We start from the raw sequence: 8,643 nt of genomic DNA, 5'->3' as shown, positions 1-8,643 counted from the left end.
TTCGTCTGGCACTGAAAGCATTCCTCCCGTCTGTCCGAGGGAGTGCAGTGCAGGTGTTCACGGACAACACCACCGTCATGTGGTACTGCAACAAACAGGGCGGGGTGGGGTCGTGGACCCTATGCCAGGAGGCTCTGCGCCTCTGGCAATGGCTGGAACATCAGGGCGTGACTCTGGTGGTTCAACACCTGGCAGGTTCTCTGAACGCCAGGGCGGACGAACTCAGCCGTCGGTGCTCGATGGATCACGAATGGCGTCTGAACTCGGACGTGGCGCAAGGCCTCTTTCTGCGATGGGGAGAGCCTTGGTTAGATCTATTCGCCACCGAAGAGAATGCGCAATGTCATCAGTTCTGCGCGTTGGAATTTCCAAGGCAGCACTCGCTCGGAGACGCTTTTCGTCGCGAGTGGAGCTGCGGTCTGTTGTACGCCTTTCCGCCTATACCTCTTCTGCCCAGAGTGCTGAAGAAGATCAAGCGCGACCGGGCACAAGTCATCCTTGTGGCTCCGGACTGGGCACAAAGGTACTGGTATCCCGAGCTACTCAGTATGCCAGTCGATCCGCCGGTTCGTCTGCCTCTTCAGGAGGACCTTCTGTCGCAGCAGCAGGGGACGGTCCTCCACCTGAACCTGTCCAGTCTCCACCTCCATGCTTGGAGATTGAGCGGCGACAGTTGAGGCCATTTGACTTGCCTCCTGAAGTTTGCAACATCATTCTGGCAGCCAGGCGTCCCTCCACAAAGACGGTATACGCCTGCAGGTGGAACAGATTTGTGGCATGGTGCACAGCAAAGGCTGTGGATCCCCTCAATGCCCGAGTGACCACACCATTAGTTTGACAGTCTTAAACCTTTGGGCTGTCATCTTCACTTTTTTACACTACTATTAGAGTGTATCTTTGCAGTAGCAACATTCCATACAATTGGCCCTGACGAATGCCGGTGTAGTGTCACCTATTGGCAGAAACATGTTGGCCTATTTAATCACACAGCAAAGTAGACCGTGATTTTGTCACACTGTCTTGCATCTCTTTTTAATCTGACGTCCAGGTGAATACTAATAAAAAGTTCTTCTTTTGCCTTGACCGTCATTTTAACATCACTCACACACTTTTTTTCTTTGCACTGCACTGTACCAGCACCGCCCAGTGGCGTGGACACTTCTATTGTATGAACCATAATTGTGTGTTGTCTAGCCAATTCATCTAGGCTTGGACACTCCAACTTGGTTCTAGACGTCCTACATGACGAGGCTCCGCCAAGTGGGTGGGCTGATAGGATATCTATTGTACACCTAGTGTCTAGTGACCACTTCGGTCTGGTTCAGTGCAATCCAAACGTGTAGCTCTCAGTGAGGACTTTTCAGACTTGGTATTTTGCTTCACAGACCCTCCAACTCTTGTTCTTGATAGTTCCTTAGGGGTTATTCGAGTTTGGACGGTCTATAAATATATTCCCCTTGACCCTCCTTTAATAGTTGTTTTTCTGATCCCCTCAATGCCCCTCTCTCTGAGGTTCTCCTCTTCCTTCTTTCTCTTGCCCAGCAGGGCTCTGCTCTGGGCACTATCAAGGGCTACCTTTCGGCTCTTTCAGCCTTTCTGAGGCTGCCTGACCAGCCTTCTTTGTTCAAGTCCCCTATCGTAAACAGATTCCTGAAGGGCATCACTCATACCTTTCCTCCTGTTCCCTTCGTGATGCCTCAGTGGGACTTGAAACCTGGTTCTAACATTTCTGATGTGCGCTCCCTTTGAGCCACTTCACAACTGTCCACTTCGCCTTCTTTCTTTGAAGACTGCCTTCCTGGTAGCCATCACCTCTGCCAGGAGAGTGAGTGAGCTCCAGGCTCTCTCTTGTAAGCCTCCTTTCCTTTCAGTCCATCCGGACAAGGTTGTTTTGAGAACTAGGCCCTCCTTCTTGCCTAAGGTGGTCACGGCCTTCAACATTGGGCAGTCCATCACATTGCCCACCTTCTTTCTGCCTCCGCACCCCTCGAGAGAGGAGGAGAGGCTCCATCGTCTGGACCCAAAACGTGCGCTCTCGTTCTATCTGGATCGCACACGCCAGTTCCGGGTGGATGATCAACTCTTTGTTGGGTACGCGGGCGCTAAGAAAGGGAAAGCGGTGCACAAGAGGACCATTTCTCGATGGATTATCATGTGCATCCAGGCATGTTACTCCTTGGCTAAGAAGGAACCCCCTGTTGGGCTGAGGGCTCATTCCGCTCGAGCCACGGCCACTACAACTGCTTTGGGCCGAGGTGTGCCCTTGCAGGACATTTGCCAGGCAGCTACGTGGGCCTCGTTGCACACGTTTGCGAGGCACTACTGCCTGGACAGTCAAGTCCGGAGGGACGGCTACTTCGGCCGTTCAGTTCTCCAGGACTTTCTGGTGTAAATATTGGTTTGCAGACCCACCACCACGGGGATGGTATTGCTGGGGTATCTATTCTAAGGTAAGGAATCTATCACTAACGTGTCTCTTTCAGATGCACAAGTTACTACTTGTGTAACGATATATCTGTAAGAGACATTAGTTAGTGATAGATTCCTTACCGACCCACCCATCCTCCCCGTTCTGCGAACCGATATCTAGGGTTAAGGTCATCCCCTTTCAGGGCCCTAGTTTCTTGGCACCAGTGTCGGTTTTTGTCATGGCTCTGCGCTTCTGGCGCGGAAAAGCTGTGGCTAGGAACTGACGTCAGCACGCGGAGGCGGCGTCTAAGTACTCCGACGACGTCATCACGGCGCCGACGACGGACGCAGAGCCGCAGACGACGCCTACCGACGCGCAAGGGTACTGCTACGCAAAACTTTCCGGATCCAGTCTGACGCCTGGGGATATTCTAAGGTAAGGAATCTATCACTAACTAATGTCTCTTACAGATATATCGTTACACAAGTAGTAACTTGTGCATCGCTACCAACAGTCCGTCGGTCGCTAAATACATATATGGTCCAAAGGGCCAAACCGATTGCATTGCAAATGCTTGGTTTTTTTTGGTAGGCACGGTGAAATTAAGTGATTTGCCCAGAATGACAGGATGTGGAAGCGACCCCCAGGCTTGAATGTTGCTTTCCTAGCTCCAAAGTCGGCAGTCTAGCCGTCAGACCACATCCTCTCCTCTAATTAAGCAGAACAAAGACAGAAAAGATATGTTAATTATTTATACATACAATTTTATGTACAGTCGTATTTAGTATCACGTCCAGGCCTTTGTAGGGTTAAAACAACAGCAAATGGGCGCAATTTTTCGCTCGGAAAGGTGGCAAATCTAGTTGCAAGCCAATTGGAAACACGGAAATCCGAAACGTTTACCAATGCAGAGCAACTGCACGTGGGCCCGGAAACAGAAGAGATCACGAAGTGCGCTCTTAATAAAAACAGCCTGTATTTTTTGTTCCTGCGTGTTGCGGTACCGTTTTTAGAGCTAGTGGGCGCTGTAATACGAACAGGCAGCATTGTGCAGACAGCTCTCGTACCAGCTCCCTGTCCCTTTAATTTCAGCCATTATGTGTCGAGCTGAATGGCGTTGCCATAGTAACTGAAAACAGCCATGCCTCACACTTCCGGACCTGCTTAGAGCTCATGCTCTCCTGTGCCTGTTTCATAATACATGGCAGCAGGGTGAGGATACCCCCGGGAACATCAACCTTTTTTTGCCTCACGTAATGGAGTTTGTTCGTGAAGAAACAGATTAAGACGAGAATGGAAGGCAAGATCGACCCTGCAACAAAAGGAACGCATTTATTTCTACTGCGGCGGAAATCATCCCACGTTGACGTTTGGTATGTGCTTTGGTGTCGTAATAGTGTTGACAAAGGAATTCAAAGTTAATGAGGAGGACGTCACTCCTTTCTAGTTCTGGGTTGTCGTTTAGATTTTGGGGTTGTAGTTGGGCTTGATTACACCGCCGCACGTTCCTCACATGCTAACGCTCTCGCTTTAAGTTGGAGACTTTCGTATTTTTTTTTATTAATATGTTATTTTAGCTTTATCCCGCTTTTATTGCCTTCCACACCAAGGCAAGTAAATGTTGAAACCAAATTGACATATAAGCCAACTTTCTCAACTTAGCCTGGAGACTCACGATCTTTTTTTTAAAGCTGGAAATGATGCCGTTTTAGCTCTCTCGCCCTTAGAAATTCCTGCGATGCAAGGTAATTTAATGAGGTAATCAAATGACCATGCATGCCAAAGGCCGTTCTTTTTTAAGTCACCAGATAAAGTCAGCCCCCCCCCAGGTTTCATTTTTTTCCTCTTATTTTCCCAAACGCTATCCTGCATTAGTTCTCCAGATGTTTGATTTGCAAATCTCCCATTTAAGATGTTCCCAAATTTTGACATGTACGATTATGATGCTGCTTATACCAAAGGACCATTAAGTAGCAAAACCCGACCAGAAGGGGTTAAATACTTGTGTTGATATGAAGTCTGACGATGTACCTGAAGCCATTTTAAACAGTTGAAAACTATTTGTTAAGCTGATCAGATGCAGTAATATTCATAGGTGTATAGAAGAAATGTTGTTGGTTGACTGGGGTGTGAGCCCTAGCCAAGCAGGAACCACAATCCTTGTCGGAGTATTGCACACGCAAACCTCAAATTGAGCTGTGCTGAACCCCGTGGAAGCTTGGCACAGAGCAGTCAGGCATAACTCAGAGGCAATGTGTTAAGTATTTGTGCAACACTTCGAACTGTGAAAACACAACACAAAGAGAATCCCACTCTGTTGGACCTGCGCGGGCAAGCCCAGCATAAAGGGGGAAGGTAGCTTGACTCGAGTGGCTAGGCAGGTGAAGGCTATAGTGTTAAGCCAGCTTGGACCCGATAATAACCCCCTGTACACCACACAAAAAGAAGGACACCACACCACTGTTATGGAAAAATACGATTCATTTATATAAAAGTTCTCTGGGTTTGTAGCAAATTCACTTAGGGTTTCACAGTTACATTTCTGGTAAGCATTTGTTCAATGGAATACTGGTTTCTCATAAATAAATAAATAGTTGGACTCTAAGGAATAAATACACTGGATAAATAGCAGATATGAATACAGTAGAATAAATATTAATTTAGCATTGACTGGAATAAATAGAATAAATAATATCAATGACCAGAATAAATATCACAATAAATATCAGCAATGTCTAGCACAATAATGACTGGACTAAATATCACTTTAGTTATCACCAATGACTGGTATCGCTGCCACCAATTAATCACTTTTAAATACAGTCACTTTTCCAGTGTGGAGAAAGGAGAGATTACTCTTACAGTTAGTTGGACAGCCCGACAGGCTTTCAGGCTTCTCGGGATACAGAACTACTTTTGGGACTCTTTTGTAACCGCTCGATGCACACGCGTGTATCTAGAAAGCAAGGAAATACATTTAGCAGCTCATTCACACTCGGCTGCCACCGGGAGAGGACCTATACTTGGCGCTGGGGGTCAATATTCGCCTACAGGGCTGGTTCACCCTCAGAACCCTGGCGGCACCAGTTCAGAGTCTTAAGACGACGAACGGGCTGCCGGGGAGGTCGCAAAAACTCCACAGTTCAGTCAAAGTAATGCCGCTGTTTAGCTCTCACACACCGCAGTCTTTTAGCGGAACACACGGCCCACCTCACATCAGCTGTAGCGGACGATGCAGTCAAGCACAGTACTTCTCTAGCCAGCAACGGGGCTCGCAGGGGCTCCACAGACCTCCCTCCGACTTCCTTCTTCGGGGTGGTTCCCGCCCACAGCTTCAGCTCCCGGGTCAACAAGGAGGGGCTGACTCGCTAGTCCCGCCCAATGCAGGCTGGCCTTCCCCGCCCCGGCGCACCACCTCACCTTCGGTCCACGCAGGAGGCGCTCTTCGCAGATGGGGCTCGGAGACGTCCGAGCTCCTCGCGGTAGGCGCTATTCACGAAGGGGGCACTTCAGGGGGGATCACGATCGCGGCGACGTCACTCTCGCCTAGCGACTCGCTTCCACAGCCGCTTCAGCCACCGGGGGGGGCGGAGAGGCACTCGAACTTGGCCACAGTCTTTTGGGGAATTCAAGGCGGTCGCTGGGCAGGCGCTACAGGCGCTAGGTCACCGCCCACGCTGTTGACTGGAACGCCAGTCACATCCAACGCCAGCAACCTTAGCTGCACTATTGCCTTTGTCACCAGCTGCCTTAGGGGTCAACAGGGCAGGTGTCAATCTGGTGTCAGTCTAGAACTCCTTCCTTGTCAAGGTCAAATCAGGAATCAGGAATGATCTTCATCTCTCTAATGGCCGCCAGGGTCTGGTCCTTATATAGCCAGTGCCCTGGGGTGCTAGCACGAGCCAGAAGGTTCTAGAACCTTCTCTGGGTAGGCCCATGACATGGCACTTTTGAGGTACTTTCTGGTCCTTCAGAGCCACCATCCTGGGGTTCTGGAGCAGCCATTTTGTGTTCCTGAAGAAACTAAAGGAATTCCTGTCAGGAATGCGCGCCAAGCAAAAGGGCGCCAAAACCTCAAAAGGCCAAAGTTCATGTAGGCTCCAATGGGAGTCACTCACATGAGAGAAATATGTGTCCACCATTTTAAGTTTGAACACACACACAGGTTGTCAACCTCCGTTTCCAGGCTCACAGGTTTCGCCAGGTGCCTTGTACATAGGTGCCAGAAACCTCGTGAGTAACTGAGTGTCAAGGAACATCTAGCCCCATGAGACAATCACACAAAAAGTCCTGGTAGACAAAAATAAAAAGCGACAAATTTTTGGAGGTACAGGGGAACAAAATAAATCATAGTGGTGAGGGGACTCTCAGAAGCAGACGGGTCCAACACGCGTCCCCCCCAGCTGAAAGTGGGGAGAGCTACCCAACCCCTTGGGAGTTCTCAACACTAAGGCGGAAATACCTGGAGAGACCGTCTGCATTGGCGTGGTCAACTCCGGGTCGGTGTTCCACCCGAAAGTCCATTCCCTGTAGGGAGATAGACCACCTCAACAGTTTGGGGTTTTCCCCCTTCATTTGCATGAGCCAACGAAGGGGTCGGTGGTCTGTCTGAACCAGGAAGTGCGAGCCAAACAAGTATGGTCGCAACTTCTTCAGTGCCCAGACCACCGCAAAGGCTTCCCGCTCAATGGTACTCCATTTCTGTTCCCGGGGAAGCAGTCTTCGTGACAGAAAGACCACGGGTTGATCCAGACCCTCTTCATTGAGTTGCGATAACACCGCCCCAATGCCAATGTCGGATGCATCTGTCTGGACAATGAACTCTCTCGTGAAATCTGGAGCCTTCAGGACTGGAGCTTTACACAATGCTTGTTTCAGAGTGTCGAAGGCTCGCTGGCAAGCCTCCGTCCAAATGACTCTCCTGGGTTGCTTCTTGGACGTGAGTTCTGTAAGGGGTGCCACGATAGTGCCATACCCTTTCACGAACCGTCTGTAGTAACCTGTGAGGCCCAGGAAGGCTCGGACCTCAGTCTGGGTCTTGGGGGGTTTCCAGGCCATGATTGCCTCAATCTTTGCCTGAAGGGGTTGCACCGCTCCCCTGCCCACCAAGTGACCTAAGTACACCACCGACCCCTGCCCAATCTGACATTTGCTGGCCTTGATCGTTAAGCCAGCCCGTTCCAGGGCCTGGAGAACAGCCTGCAAATGCTGCAAGTGATCCTCCCAACTGTTACTGAAGACAGCGATGTCATCTAAGTAAGCAGCTGAGAAGGACTCCATTCCGGTGAGGATCATGTTCACCAGTCGCTGGAATGTTGCAGGAGCGTTCTTGAGCCCAAAGGGCATCATACAGAACTGGTAGTGTCCATCAGGTGTGGAGAAGGCTGACCTTTCCTTGGCTCCATCAGTCATGGGAATCTGCCAATACCCTGCGGTGAGGTCAAGGGTACTGAGATATTGGGCAGCTCCCAACCGGTCAATCAATTCATCCGCCCTAGGGATCGGATGAGCATCGGTCTTCGTGACCGAATTGAGTCCTCGGTAGTCCACGCAGAATCGCAATTCGGGCGTGGTGCCAGGTGGCGTAGGTTTGGGAACCAAAACCACCGGGCTAGACCAAGGGCTACTTGAGGGTTCGATGACTCCTAGCTCCAGCATCTTGGCTACCTCGCTTCGGATGCTGGCCTTCACCTTGTCAGACAGCCGGTAAGACTTGGACTTCACTGGTGGGCTGTCTCCTGTGTCCACATCATGGGTACACAGGTGGGTCTTACCCGGAACAAGGGAGAACAGAGGAGCGAATGACCCCAAGACCTGGCGACATTCCTCCTGCTGCTCAGAAGTCAAAGATGGTGAGAGTTTCACTCCCTCCACTGACCCATCCTTCTCTTGAGACGCAAACAGGTCGGGGAGAGGCTCAGTGTCCTCTTCCTCCGATCCATCAGTCACCATGATTAACGTGACTTCGGGCCTCTCGTAGTGGGGTTTGAGGCGGTTGGCATGTAACACCCGATGCGGATGCCGAGGGGTTTTCACGTCCACCAAATAGGTGGCCTTGCCCATCTTTTCCAACACCTCAAAGGGGCCTGTCCACCGATCCTGGAGGGCACTCAGCTCTCCAGGCTCCATCACCCACACCTTCTGGCCAGGCTCCAACTCCACCGGGTGAGCATTGTGGTCATACCACGCTTTCATCACAGACTGGCTGGCTTCCAAGTTGTTAGAAGCCTGCT

The 8,643-nt window shown here is 50.4% G+C and overlaps 2 protein-coding genes across 2 annotated transcripts in view; both read left to right on the top strand.

Annotated features, from left to right (window-relative positions):
- Positions 1 to 3,705: 3,705 nt before the first annotated feature.
- Positions 3,706 to 8,643, top strand: part of CCDC160 (coiled-coil domain containing 160) — a 266,996-nt gene continuing 262,058 nt past the window's right edge. Inside the window, exon 1 of the mRNA XM_086918696.1 lies at positions 3,706 to 3,783. The gene's annotated coding sequence lies outside the window, so the exon portion shown is untranslated. The remainder of the gene's footprint in view (positions 3,784 to 8,643) is intronic.
- Positions 3,711 to 8,643, top strand: part of LOC147718712 (coiled-coil domain-containing protein 160-like) — a 146,465-nt gene continuing 141,532 nt past the window's right edge. Inside the window, exon 1 of the mRNA XM_086918697.1 lies at positions 3,711 to 3,783. The gene's annotated coding sequence lies outside the window, so the exon portion shown is untranslated. The remainder of the gene's footprint in view (positions 3,784 to 8,643) is intronic.

This window comes from Lissotriton vulgaris, chromosome 4_1 (assembly GCF_964263255.1).
Source record: "Lissotriton vulgaris chromosome 4_1, aLisVul1.2, whole genome shotgun sequence".
Taxonomy (NCBI): Eukaryota; Metazoa; Chordata; class Amphibia; order Caudata; family Salamandridae; genus Lissotriton; species Lissotriton vulgaris.
The sequence above is the reverse complement of the archived record's forward strand: the minus strand, read 5'-3'. Positions and strand labels throughout refer to the sequence as shown.